This window comes from Protopterus annectens, chromosome 2.part2 (genome assembly GCF_019279795.1).
Source record: "Protopterus annectens isolate FY-2018-M chromosome 2.part2, PAN1.0, whole genome shotgun sequence".
Lineage (NCBI taxonomy): Eukaryota > Metazoa > Chordata > Ceratodontiformes > Protopteridae > Protopterus > Protopterus annectens.
Genome location: NC_056730.1, coordinates 805,444,049 through 805,459,963, shown reverse-complemented (window position 1 = coordinate 805,459,963; position 15,915 = coordinate 805,444,049).

Sequence of the window (15,915 nt, the reverse complement as noted above, 5' to 3'; positions counted from 1 at the left end):
ACTAATTCATATTAATGTAGATAGTTATCCTGTGCATCAGATACATAGCTTTATTTCCCTGCATCCATGAGAAAGATGATAGGGATGTGGCACAGTTATCATCACTTGCACAGGGTGTTGTGTGGGGGTGCAGGAGGCCTAGGTTCATCCAATAGATTGGCAAGTGTGTGTGTGAGTCAGGAAGGGAAGCGGGCAAGGTGGACCATGGAAATGTTGTGTGTGTGTCTCTAGGTACCCGCAATATGACAGTGGTGTGTGAATGTCTGCATGAACACAACCAAGCTCAGTGCTAGCCCTATGTATCTGTATGTTGGACAGCTGTGAGCCATGTATGGTAGAGTTGACAGTTCATCGCCTCTGCCCCTGAGCATGACAACTGGCTTTTCCAGGAGTTTCACTGGAACCTCCATGCCCAAGGTCAGATGTTGTGCTATTGCCTGAGGGTGACTGATGTCTGTTGGGAATGTGTCCTCCATGGGAATGACCAGGACCATGAGCCCATGGCTTGCTACATCTTGGTGTGGACAGCACACTCTCCTCTGGAGCACTGGATGTACTGCCATTATGGCAGAGTGATTGTGCTTGGCCATGTTGACTCTTAGCAGATGTAGTTGCTGACCTATGCCTACAAGGCAGACACTCAACTCCAACTAGATGTTCCATCATGGACAGCGTGCTTTCCAAGACAGATAGTATGCGAGCTCTCTCAGACCTACCTCTTTCCACTGTGTCAGCCAACCATTCCAGGGTATCGGCAACATGATGGAGGCAGTCACAGATGTCAGACTGTGCTACATCCATAATCCTGAGCATTCATTGGGAGTTCCTTTCTGAATGTGCCTGTGCCTCTATGACAGCAATAAACATACGCTGAGTGACACGTGATGAAACACCTGCAACAGGTGGTGAAGTTACAGCAGGCCTCCTATGAGCACCCCTATCAATCCGCCTGTGTGGAATCTCGCCAACTGTTTGGCTACAGCCAGTATTGACAGTCACTGAAGCCACAGTAGCCACACTTACCTATTCAATGTTCTCACCATCCGATTGTCCAATATCTGTGGCCTCAGGGGATTGAGTATGCTTAGGCATACTGGCTGTGTACGATGATAATGAGGGTGGATGAGGGATGTCAGCCTCCATGTCTGATTCAGCCTCTGCAACCCCCAACCATGCTTCAGTTTGCCCACCATCATCATCAGAATCTGGAGATCTGCAAAATTTGAAGGTAATGCTACTCAATGCTAGAAGTCTAAACCTCAAAATGCACTCTCTCGAGGCACTTCTAAAAATGGAGAACATCGATATCTGTGCAGTAACTGAGACCTGGTTCAAGGCTCCAGAGAGCACTCCTGCAATACCAGGCTACAACTCTTACCACACTTTTCAGCCACCAAACCAGGACCAAAACACTAAAGGTGGAGGAGTGTCCATATTCACCAAGGATATTCACAACACCAGGCTAGTTGCCCAACACAATGCATCTGAAATTCTCCAGGTGCAAATAACACTAGGTAAGACTGCAATCCAAATTGTAGCTTGCTACAGATCCCACACCATACCCCAAGATTCTCACTACACCTTACTAAACATACTGGAAAATATTAAGATACAACCAAACACCCAAATACTGGGCAATTTCAACTACCCTGCCACTAACTGGGAAAACTATTCATGTACCAACACCTTTGCCCAACAGTTCTTGGAATTCATAAATTCTAATGCCCTGGATCAACTAATCCTTAGTCCCACCAGGTGCTCAAATATCCTAGACCTGGTCATTACCAACATGGGATATCAATGTTCCACACCTATGGTCACCCCCTCGTTGGTCAGGTCTGACCATAAGCTAATCACCCTTGACATCCACATCCCACCCCCACCCCCAGTAAGGAAACCTCCATAAAAAACTTCTTCAAAGCCAACTTCATGCTACTCAAGTCAAAAGTGACAAACTTCATGACACCCATGCAGACGTGAACTGAAAGTTCGACTGCTGAATCCTACACTAAGGCACTGTATGAGCACATCCACTCATGCATGAATCATGCCATCCCCAATAGAACCAAGACGCAAAAAAAGGAAGCCAATCTGGTGGTCCCTTGCCATAAACAAACTTTACAACAAAAGGAAGAAACTGTTGCAGAAAAGAGGAAAATCCCAGGATGCAAAAACTCCCTTACCAGCCTCAGTAAGAGGCTGAGATCCCTCATAAAATCCTCCAAAGCTAGTTATGAAAATAAAATTACCAAAGATTCCAAAGACAGCCACAAGGCATTCTATAGCTATGTCAAGAATCTAAATGGCAATGCTCAGATCTGCTCTGAGCTACAACAGAATGGCATAAATATACTGATCCCAAGGATATTGCCAATATCCTGGCAGATCGATTCAGTGCAAACTTCACCCCCCTCTCACCCCCTAAAGGACCCATCTTAATATCAAAAGATTGCCAAATTCTAGTAATAACGGCCACACAGGTAAAAAATGCACTCTCCAAAGCTAAGAATACAGCATCCATGGGACCAGACGACATCTCAGGCTGTGTACTACATGAACTACAAAATGAACTGGCACCTCACCTAAGTGTCATGTTTAATCATAGCCTCACCTCAGGCTTCATGCCCACTGAGTGGCACACAGCTACAGATATCCCACTCCACAAGGAGGGATCCACCTTGGATCCCGGGAATTACCGCCCCATCAGTCTGACGATCCTGATCTGCAAGGTCATGAATGTATTATCATGGAGCATATAAACAAAGAAATTAGCAACCTTCAAACACTGGACCCCACCCAGTTTGGGTTTGTGAAGGGCCGATATTGTCTCCTGAACCTGATTGACTTCTTCAAATCAGTCTCCAGAGCCATGGATAAGGGTAAGGTGGTCCACACAACCTATTTGGACCTTGCCAAGGCCTTCAACACCATTCCCCAGTCTGGAATCATATATAAACGTACTAAGCTGGGCATTAATCACTACATCACTTGATGGGTTGCCAACTGGCTTACTGACAGACCCGCACTGTAAAAGTAACCAACTCCAAATCCAGCTCCAGACAAGTGATAAGTGGAGTACCTCAGGGTTCAGTCCTGGGACTGCTCTTGTTTGGCATCTACTTCTCTGAAGTACAGGCCAACACTAAGGGACTCTGGCTAACAAAGTTTGCAGATGACTGCAAACTGGGAGCCATTAATGAATCCCCAAATGATGTGGATATTCTACAAAAGGGCCTTACAGAAACAGATGCTTGGTGCCAGAGCCATGGGCTCAAGCTCAATGCCAAGAAATGTATAGTTATCCCCTTTGGGAAAAAACATGTACCCATGAATTACCACATAGGTGGCAGTACACTAAACACCAAAAGTGTGATAAGAGACTTAGGGACACAGGTGGACAGTGGTCTCACCTTCGATAACCACATCACCACAACAGTCAGGAAATCCTTCTATGTGGCACACCTCATCACTAAGGGCTTTTCATCCAGAAAAAAGGAGGTCATTGTCCCACTGTACTCATCCCTCATTAGACCCATTATAGAATACAATGCCCCATTTGGTATGTACCTCTCAAGACATCTGCACCATCTGGAAAGGCCGCAGAAATACCTCACTAAGAGAATCACAGGCCTAAAGCAGATGCCCTAAGCTGACCGTCTAAAAAAACTCCACCTATACTCTGTTGCATATCATCTACTCAGAGGTGATCACTGCTTAACATACAAGGCCATGTCAAACCCAGAGCTGGTGGACATGCTACACTTAAAGAAATCCCAATCCCTCAGAGACACATGCTCCAGGGATCTAAACCTTGTCATCACAATGAACAAAACATGCTGGAGGGATAGGTTCCTGACCCAGAGACTCCCCAGACTCTGGAATAGACTGCCCATACATGTCAAGTAGAGCGCCTCTTTGGCCCTCTTCAAAAGGAACCTTGATGATTGGATGGGAGATAGGAAATTCACCCCGGGGATCACATCAGTCGCCCTGCTAGACAGGGGTCCAGGGAAGTAAATACTGTTGGAAGAAATAGCCAGGGAATTGTTATGGCTAGGCTTGTTTAGGCCCTAGGGCCAATAGCCTAGTACCAGCCTATGAACCTATGAACCTATGAGACACATTGACATCAAGTTGTGAAGGGGTCACTTGTGCTAAAAAGGAGAATGCAATACATTAATACCTGCACTTCTATTATCTGCAATATACGATAAGCTGTATACACAGCTGTCACTATTACATACTTGTATAACCCACGACCTCGCATAGTACGACAGGAGGACATTATTTTCTAACCCTAATTTATAATAATTTGGAAATAATTCTTCATTAAACAAGAATGTCATGAGCAAAACATAAATTATGTACACTGTTGACATTCTGCAAAACTCTGCACATTTGACAGTTATGGCAATCTGTAATGTTCTGATGATACTGTCAAGTCAATCACTATGGTCACACCTACAAGACAGAGGTAGGCCTCTACACTGTGGACATTCAGAAAATATCTGTCCATTTTGTAGTCATGCAGACAGCACATTAATCCAACCAGCAGGTCCGGGATGACACTTTAGCGAATATATTGAACTATATCTATATCTCTGACAAAACAGTTTTGTGCTTACCAGGAGCAGGAGCAGGGCCTCTTCCAATTCTTGATGGTCCTGAAAACAAAATGAGGGAGAGGTAATAACAACAGCACTACATCTAACAGTATAACAAGGATAACATGTCCAAATATCTCACATTTACAGTAGCTGGTATGTTAACAGATCTGTGGGTCACAATCTCTACATGAGCTTATAACTGCAGTTAACCCCCTTCACCACAATAAAACACATGACACCCAGGTAAAACAATATGCATCTTGACACGGTAAATGCAACAGTATTCTAATGGTGATATAACTAAGCATACCCGGATGCTCCTCTTGAGAGGACTGGGTGGCACCCACGTCCACAACATATTGGCTGATGGATGCCTGGGAGCTGTCCTGTGTTGCAAGATTTGCCAAAAATTCTTCTGTGGCTGAGAGAGGTTATTCTGCTGCAGGCCCACCACCAGTGAATTGACAATCCATGGCCATGTCAGCTGCATGTCTGCTTGCAGCATGTATCATATCCGTGGCATGATGTCACATCTGCTCGTATGTTCAATTTTCGTGACTCATGGCATTAATGTTATCCACCAGCTCTTCCCACAGGTTTGCATGCTCTTGCCTATTTGCCCTCCCTCTGGGCAGCAGGACTTGGTAGTGTTGGTGCAAAGCCTTAATGATGAGGTCATTTTCTGCCAAAGTAAATGGTGCTCTGCATCATGCATGCATGATATCTCTTGCAATACAGATAAATGAGAACACATATCAGGATCACAATTGTGGGAGTACAGTATGTAGAGATACAGCACTAAAGGAAGGGTATCAGCATTCACTACTTGATTGCACGTCTCATATTCAACTGTATGCCAAACATACAAAGGGTGTGGATGCAACTAGGATAGTTGCAGTAGTGACCTACTCCTGTGTGTGCCACAACAGATACTCATGTATGACACCCAACACAGGAGTCCATTGTAGTGTGCCCCATAGCAGGAACTCTCCCCCATATCATATGTAAAAACAACAGTGCCAACCAAATAGCAGTGTACTATTACAACTGCTATCAAATGGAGTATCCAGGAGACCTGTATACCTATTTAACACTCAGAATTATACTCTTGCTGTACTCTACATTCTCTGAAGGTGTAACACAGCTGGAGATCAATGCCATGTCATCAGTACAGTTTTAAGAAAGGCTTACTGATGTAATCCCCATTCTCCCTAAGTATTTTAAAACATATGTGTCATGCTGGAAACAAAATGGTTACATACCTGATGGAGTACAATACTTCGCTGTTGAAAGATACAGGTATATAAGTACTGTGTCAATGAGTTAACCATACAAACTAACTTTCATACACAATGGTTCCCCTAGCTAGGAGTTTGCCTTTTTAAGATGGTTCTCATTAGCATGTGATTGCCTCTGAACTAATCTCTGGTTCAGAAATGCTACATACAGCCTACACAGCTGATTTTCAGTATAATCAGCCAATCCCATGCAGTTGTTACTCAGCAAGACATAAGGCCTTAATGTAGATTCCATCCCTTTTCTCATATGTTGGGGTGAAAATTACAGGGGTAAAGATATTATGTCAGCACAGAGAGAATGCTTGTAGCAGCTACTTTTTGCATACAGATGTGTGTGCGACAGGTTGAAGCTGCTGCTGCAAGCAATAGGCATAGTCAGACAGGCTGCAGAATGTGCAGGGCAACAACACTAAATAGTAACTGTGTGACCTGTGGCAGACTTGGTGTACCTCCAAATCCTGACTGAGGGAACCCATCCCACTGGAAATTAAGGTATGTGTTTAAGGTAAGTAGGTTAACCAAATGTATCATTAACAGAGTAAAAGGAAGCATGCTTGGTGTGTTCTAGAACAAGGTAGGGGGTACATTAACCATTATGTCAACCAGTTGGATAACTGTCAAGTTATGTGTTATGTCATGGTAGTCATGGTAGTCATGGTAGTCATCTAGAACGTGTGTGCTGGCAACCCTTGCTTGTAGCATGACCTCCATATATGTATGTTACTTGTGCAGCTGTGATTGTCTGTAATATCACCAGCAAATCATTGTGGGCTGCAGTCTGATATTACTGGGCCTCATTTGAATTACATACTTTAAAATCCTCTGGGAATTCATACTGTTAGAAAAATATATTATAGTAATATGCATGATATGCTTAGTGCATTCAAAGTTTAAAAGGGTTAATACATTTATTCTGTTCACACTGCATGAATCTGCACAGCTATTAGAAAATAAGCATTTCATTTCTGCTAATGTCATGAGACCTAACAAAGAGATATTTCATTTATGCTTATGCCATGAAAATATGCAGCTGCTAGAAGCTTTGATAAAGAGAACAATAGATGCTTGAAAGTATAAACCACAGTCAGCATTACTTGTACCAAAGCTAGAAATGTACCTTGAATCTAGACAAAATGTAACACATGTATTAGAACTGTACAATTGAAGAATTGAAATGTTTAGGTGGGCTAAAAATAAGCCCAAGGCCAGGTTGTTTTTCAAAATGTTTTTGCAAGACGACAAATAATCTGACCATGTCAGCAATAAATCTGGTAACATTTTCTGTGAAACATACAGAAAGCTGTGTCCAACTACGTCAGCAACAGAGTAGTAACATTTTCTGTGTGACATGAAGAGAACTGTATAAGAATAGCATATTGATCACCAGAGAATTAGACAAACCTTGTACCTACATGCTTTGTCTCCTTGCTGCAAGTAATAAAGGGTGCCTTACTTGAACCTAACGTGCATTGGTTTTTTGAAGTTTTTCCTTTTACAGATTGGTCCATCGGACCGGAACCCTCTCTTCACCTCGGATCAGATGGCCAGGTGGTTGAAACCATACGGGGAAGAAACCAAATTGGTTCTTCTTATATGTAAAGTCCTCCGAATGAATTGTCGTTCAAAAGAGGCCAGCCACTTTCTGATCTGTGACTGAAGGACGGGTCTCCACGAATAGGTGATCAATCACGTAGGCTCAGGTAAGGCGAATCCTACTTTTTTTCTGTTTTCTGTTTTAGATCAGGGACTAGATGAGTATTGTTTTTGTCAAGACTGTATTTTCTTGCAAGTCAGGGACAAAAAAGATTACTGTCTTTTCATAGATCAGGAGAGACAGAATAAGTAGGCAGTCATTCTGAAGAGGCTATAACAAAATCAGTGGTACCACGTTAAAAAAAAGGGTTACGTAATGATCAAAGGGTGAAACAAAATGGGTAATAATTGCACAAAAAGACCCCAAAGCCCACCGTTAATGGAAGACGCAAAATATATACAGTCGCAGCGCACCGACAATGTTAGATATTATTCAAAATGGGTAAATAAATACAAATTTGATGGAAAATTAGAGAAATCCTCTCTTATCAAACTTATCAAACAGCTCAAAAATGATTCCAAGGTCGAGTTAAAAAGCAATGTCGATTAGGAATTCCTCAGGCACACAGGTGGCTGGAGGAAGTAAACCGTAGGGAACAAAAAAGCAAAGATTTAAAAACAATGTTTTTAGATAAGGAGGATAATAACTTAGTAATAACATCAGCACATCCGCCCCCCCTTACCAGAATATGAAGCAAGTGAACAAGTTAGTCCACCTCCACTATATCCTGTGGATAAAGACATTGTGAAACTAAAACTGACTAAAATTAGAGATCCCATCGAGACCAGGTCCCGAACAAAGGCAGGTAATCCAGAAGAAGGTATCAAGTTATGGAAAATAGTAAAGAATTCACAATCTATAGGTGAAGAAGAAGAAATATGCCCACTTATAGAAGTACCCAATCCTCAGGCAGGTCAAGACAATCAGGACCCAACTATCTTAGTGTATAGACCTTGGACTCCGGAAGATATCCGGAAGGCCACTGAGGGAATTCCCCATCCAAAAGTTAATTTTAGAAAATTCTCAGAAGATTTACAAGGAATGAGGTTGAGTTATAACCTAAATGGAGAAGAAATAGAAAAAGTAGTTAGACAAACTGTAGGGCCAGATTGGTACATGATTAGTGGGAAATGGAATCCCCGTGACGCTGCGCAAAAACCCCACCCACATAGCAGCGCAGAATTAGACACCAGTGTGAAAGGTCTTACAGACCGCATCTCTGAAAAATGGAAACCTAGGTCAGACTGGACTTGCATTAATCAATGCATCCAACAAGAGGGTGAAACAATTGACTGGTATTATGCCAGATTGTTAGAATGTTTTAATAATCACTGTGGAATGCAGGTTCCTGAAGATCAAACACAAGATTCGCCATATGAATAGCAGTTAAAAAATACATTCTTAAAAGGCAGTAGCACACCTATAAGCAGTTTTATTACAAAACACATGGTAGACCATCGTACAAGCAGGTTACAATCATTACTTGAATATGCTAGGCATGCCGAACGACATTTTAATAGCAAAAAAAAAAAGAAAGCTCAAGTATTTTCTGTAGGAGATGGAGCAGAAGTTTATGTAGTACAGTCTGGGAAAAAAGGGAAGAAAAATGCACAGGGAAACAAACAATCTGATCAGCAATCAGAAGACTTTGAAGGGCGAAAGAAAAGGGGAGAATGTTTCAAATGCAGTAAAAAAGGACATTTGGCAAGGGATTGCAAGAAAAACAAGAAGGCAAGAACGGAAGACAAGGAGGATGAGGACTGACTATATGGTAGTCAGGAATCACTAGAATGGGCTAATGAAGAAAGGACAAATGAGAATGTGATAGAGGGAGTAGAGGAAGTAGAGGAAGTTAGTGACAATGAAGAAAATGAGATATTAGACCCAGCTTTATTAAGCTTGGAGCTCTATTTGGCAGACACAAAACCAGAAGTTACACTTTTGGTAGAATGGAGGGAGGTCAAATTTTTGTGTGACTCAGGGGCATCACGAACCCTGATACACCCCTCCAAACTACCAGATAACATAGAGTCACCTGATTATTTACTGGTCAAAGCAGCCAATGGACAGCTGTATTGGGAGCCTCTCTCCCGGAACATTGCAATAACTGATCCAGTTTCAGGATTGACACAAAGAAGCAAAATTGTAGTTTCTGCAAAATGCCTAGTAAATCTCTTGGGCAGAGACCTCATGCAGCTATTTGGTATAGCAGTAGTCCCAACCATGCAGGGTATGGAAGCGCAGTGACAAAATGACACCTTTGTAGTGCAATTGGAGGGTGAAATGTTTTATTGGTACAGCTAGGACTTGGTTTCGACTGGTCCAGGGACTGTGACCAAAGAGTTAATGAACCTAGCCATCAGCAAGTTCCCCTCCCTTGACATTGATAAGCAACACCTGTTGCACTGCACCCTGTATTATTGCAACACACTGGGACCTGATAAGGAATATGAGCAAGAATTATTTAAGAATCATGCAAATAGACTGATATTGCATAACCTGTACTGGGACACAGAAGGGAACAGCGTAGCCAGCTGTTCATTGCCCCAGGAGTTCTTTGCACTTTATAAATCTAATCGATTACCACGTTAGCTTAACCAAAAACAAAAACATAGAATGGGCAGACCTAGGAGAAAAAGTCACGAGATGGGAGAAACAGACAGAACTAGAACTGTCAGAACAAGGAATACAAGCACAAAAGTTAAATTGGATAACTCAGACCAACCCAGTTGTGCACTTGCAGTCTAGCAAGGACAGCTGATTGACACTCCTGTTAAAGGAGGAAGAAAATGCCTTACGAGACATACCAGAGACTCTCAGGTCAACAGGGAAATCAGATGTAGGACTCATTCGTACAGCGGGACCAGTTACTATCACACCAAAGTCAGCATTCAGACCACAAAAAAGACAGTATCCCTTAAGAAAAGATGCAGAGGCAGGGATAAAGCCTATTATAGCAGCCTTACTTAAAGGAGGGATACTAGTAGAATCTCCCGATTCACCATGTAACACACCCTTATTTCCAGTTAAAAAGGCCAACGGAGAATGGCGTATGGTCCAGGACTTACAAGCTGTAAATGATGCAGTAATATCAAGAGCACCCATGGTGCCAGACCCACACACCCTGTTGAATGATTTGAAACCTCAACAAAAGTATTTTTCTGTAGTAGACATTAGCAACGCATTCTTTTCGATACCGATTCATCCTGACAGCCAGTATTGGTTTGCATTTACATTTCAGGGGAAAAGGTATACATATACGCGACTACCACAGGGATATTGTGAAAGTCCAACGATATTCTCACAAGAAATGGCAAGCAACTTGGCAAGATTCACCCCACCAAGAGGCAGTCAGATTTTGCTTTATGTTGATGACATCTTGCTGGCGGCCCCCACCTAGCAGGATTGTAAAGAAGATACCATAGCACTTCTGCGATTTTTAGCCACTGAGGGACATAAGGTAAATAAAAGTAAACTGCAGCTTTGGAAAAAACAGGTAAAATACCTAGGATATGTAATATCCAAGGAAGGTAGAAAATTAGATGGTGACAGAAAAATAGCAATTTTACAAGCACCAAAACCCACTACCAAGAAGGAAATGATGTCCTTCCTGGGTACAACTAATTTTCGCCAGAGCTGGATTCCAAACTATGCCTTGGAATCTGCACCTCTGACTGACCTTATATATAAAAAGCCTATGGCAGCACAGGATTTGTTGCAATGGACACCAGAGGCAGACTCTGCCTTCTGTAAACTAAAGCAGTTAATAGCGTCCTCATTGGTTCTGGGATTGCCAAATTACCATAAACGTTTTTTCCAAACTGTAGATTGTAAGCAGGGTTACATGACATCAGTGTTAACACAACAGCATGGGGATAAGCAACACCCCATTGTTTACTACTCATCACAACTAGACCCAGTGGCACGGTCTTTACCCCACTGTGTACAAGCAGTAGTTGCAGCTGCAATGGCAGTACAGGCTTCAGCCTCAGTAGTCTTATTCCACCCTCCCACTTTGAGAGTACCTCATGCAGTTGCGATTATTTTACAACAAGAAAAGGTGGCATATCGTTCCCCTGCTAGGCATCTTTCCTGCATGACTATATTGTTGAGCCAACCTCATATGACAATTGAACGATGCATGACTTTAAACCCTTCTACTCTGCTCCCGACCCCTGCAGATGGCACACCGCACAGCTGCTTGCAGGTAATTGAGCAAAAGACACTACCTAGAAAAGATCTCACGGATGTCCCCTTGAATGATATCGAGGTGACATATTACGTAGATGGTTCATGCAAAAGGGGTCCTGCAGGACAGAACCTAGTAGGATATGCAGTAGTCCCTGATACTTGGATTATAGAAGCAAAATCTTTACCACACAACTTATCTGCACAGGCAGCAGAATTGATTGCCCTGACATGGGCATGTACCTTAGCAAAGGGTAAATGTGTAAACATTTTTACTGATAGCCTGTATGCTTTTTCTACTGTACATGCTTTTGCACAACATTGGAAAAACCGGGGAATGATAACATCTACTGGCAAACCTATAAATCATGCGCAGTTTATGTTAGATCTTTTAGAATCTATTCATTTACCTCAGAAAGTAGCCATATGTAAATGCACAGCTCACACCAAGCAACAAGATAGAATTTCAAAAGGTAATGTGAGAGCTGATATAGCTGCAAAACAAGCAGCCACAGAAGTATTTCTTTTAAATGAGGAATTACAACCCTCTGAAACTTTAGATCTAGATATGTTAAAAACAATGCAGATACTCACTACACAAGCTGAAAAACAGCAATGGATCAAACGAGAAGCAATCCTCAAGAAGGGGCTGTACATCTCTAGAGAGGGAAAACAGATACTACCGTCTAATTTGTTTTGCTATGCAGCATTGTTGAGCCATGGGCAGTGCCATGTCTCAACAGGGGGGATGGTACAGCTGGTGAACCAGGTGTTCACAACATATGGATTTACAAACTACTCTAAAAAATTTTGTTTGATGTGTCAGATTTGTAACAAACATCATGACAAGGGGCAATAAAGCCCAAGCAAGGGAGTTACCCCACACCACCATATCCGTTCCACACTATTTGTATGGATTTCATAGAATTGAACAAATGTGAAAATAAGAAGTATTGTCTTGTCATTGTAGATATGTTTTCCAGATGGGTGGAAGCCTTTCCAACCAAAAATCCAGATGCAGCCACGGTGGCAAAAGTACTTGTCAAAGAAATCATTCCTAGATTCGGGATTCCGGACAGAATCTACAGTGACAATGGTACACATTTTGTAAATCAAACCATACAGCAGTTGAGTAAGCATTTTGGTATTTCTTTAAAAAAGTCACTGTGCATACCATCTGCAGTCTGCAGGGCTAGTTGAAAGGCATAATGGTATACTAAAAAACAAATTGAGAAAATTAATAGCTGAAACAGGAAAAACTTGGTTGTACTGTTTACCCCTGGCACTGTTGAGCATGAGAACTGTCCCTACAGCAAAAGGACTGACTCCTTTTGAAAAGCTATTTGGAAGGGCTTATTATACACCCCAGTGGAAACTTCTCATGTCATCAGACCAGGAAACTGATTTTACACTAGCTGAATATATGAAAAAGTTGTTGAGTTCTAAACATTTGTTGCAGTTACATTCTGTTTCAGATAGAAGATAGACTGAAACATCAGTAGTGGCAGTAGCACCAGGAGACTAGGTGTGTTTATCAAGATAGTCAAGTGAAAGAACTGGGCTTCACCAAGGTGGGAAAGTCCCTACCAGGTGCTTCTTTCAACACCCACTGCAGTCAAGATAGCAGAACGAGCTTCATGGATACACCTGATGCACTGCAAACTGGTTAAGAACTTTGAGTTGGACAAAAATCTTACCTCTCCATCGGGGCCCTTGGCACAAAGTCTGGCTACAAAGAGGGGTCAGATTAATAGTATCGATCCGTCACAACCCCAGTGAAGAAACCATTGGTGCTGAAGGTCCTGTTAGGGCAGAGAGTAAGAGCACGTGTCCAAAGTAAAGATGACGGAATCCAGTAAGATCCAAATACACCTACTTGGAAGAGTCGGAGAAAACAGAAATGCAGAACAACCATTTCCACAAAAGTATTGCATAACCATCCTGTTGACTGTACTAGTGACAATAATCTTTCTGTTGTGGCTCTTCCTTTTCTCAGCCACACAAATTGGACTGAACAAGCATGCAGAGTGGCACCCGAACTTTAACACTTACCAGGCAGTCAAATATGTGTATGCTTTAACTTTCAGTGTTTTGAATTGCTGGATTTGCACAGCTTTACCAACAGCATATGGGGGGTTACTATTAACTTCAGTTCCCCTAGGAGCCAACGAGACCTGGGAAAACCTAATTCATGATACATCAAAGGTCACATCACAAGATAAAGTAGCATTGCACTTGTCTGTTCAACAGAAGGGAACTGTGTGTTTTTATAAGAATGATACAGTCAAGGTAGGTTGGAGCAATTGCAATGTGACTGTCCCCTATAGATGCTACACTAAACCTGATAACATCAGATCCTATTGCAACACGAGCTATGATACATTTTTTGAACTGATGCATAGGACAACTGAAGAAGTAAAACATAATACTGATCTTTATAAGCAACTTTCCATAATTGACAAAAAAATGTTTTATGCAGAGACAGGGTATAGTAAAGTTACTACTAAAGTAGAAGAGTGTTACTTTATATGTGGTAGAAAAGCATATAAATGGTTACCTGAGAATTGGTCCAGCAGTTTTTTTTTGGGATACCTGGTCCCGGCCATACGACACACAGCAGTTTTACCTCAAGGGAAAATTCGAAATGTTCGAGAAATCAAAAAGCCTGTCAACCCAGTGGGGCAAATCAACACACGCTGGAAAAACCATCATGCTGTGGGCGATGGACTGACACACATGGACTTGAGTGATACTGTTATATTGTGGGCAGGTGTAATGCCAGCATATGGAGCAACAAAATCAATCTGGGAACTGAGCAAATTGTCTAAACTTCTCGAAGTAATGAGTAATGCAACCTTTTCCACCCTAGAATTAGTGACTGATGAACTGAATGCCATGAGAACAGTAGTGCTTCAAAATCACACGGCTCTTGACTTCACCCTAGTGGCAAGTGGAGGTACATGCGCTTTAATCCAGGAGGAGTGCTGTTCATATATTCCTGACCACAAACACGAGATAGACAACCACCTTGAGGTAATTCAGCAGGTGTCAGCTATGACCAAACCAGGACCAAATCCATTGACGGATTTTTCCAGAAACTGTTTGGGGGTTGGGGCAGCATCCTGATGAATATTATGATTGCCACCTGTGAAGGAATAATCCTACTGGTGGTATGTGTGTGCTGCTGCATCCCCTGCATGAAAAGACTAATTAAAAATTTTGTAGACATTTTTGTTTCAGAAACCTTATACCAAGATGCTGAACTTGAATTGCTAAAAACTGAAAATGCTTTCATAAGCTAAAACTGAATGACTCTCCTAACTAAAAATCCTGAGCAGGAAGAGGTTGGGGGGACAAAAACTGTTTCTGCTTATCTTGAAAGTAGAATAAAAGTATTAAAAGGAGGGAAATGTTAGAAAAATATATAATAGTAATATGCATGATATGCTTAGTGCATTCAAAGTTTAAAAGGGTTAATACATTTATTCTGTTCACTCTGCATGAATCTGCACAGATATTAGAAAATAAGAAGTATTTCATTTCTGCTAATGTCATGAGACCTAACAAAGAGATATTTAATTTATGCTTATGCCATGAAAATATGCAGCTGCTAGAAGCTTTGATAAAGAGAACAATAGATGATTAAATTATAAACCACAGTCAGCATTGCTTGTACCAAAGCTAGAAATGTACCTTGAATCTAGACAAAATGTAACACATGTATTAGAACTGTACAATTGAAGAATTGAAATGTTTAGGTGGGCTAAAAATAAGTCCAAGGCCAGGTTGTTTTTCAAAATGTTTCTGCAAGATGACAAATAATCTGACCATGTCAGCAATAAATCTGGTAACATTTTCTGTGAAATATACAGAAAGCTGTGTCCAACTACGTCAGCAATAGAATAGTAACATTTTCTGTGTGGCATGAAGAGAACTATATAAGAATAACATACTGATCACCAGAGAATTAGACAAACCTTGTACCTACATGCTTTGTCTCCTTGCTGCAAGTAATAAAGGGTGCCTTACTTGAACCTAACGTGCAGTGGTTTTTTGAAGTTTTTTCTTTTACACATACTGATGCATGACTTGACATTCTATGTACTGTCTAGTGTTGTAATAGGAATAGTTTAAATATGATCCATCTGTAGGCCTTTGACTGCCATTATTTAGAAGCAGACATTCCATCTGTACTGCTTTGGGTGGATAAATAGGTGATGAGACAGTC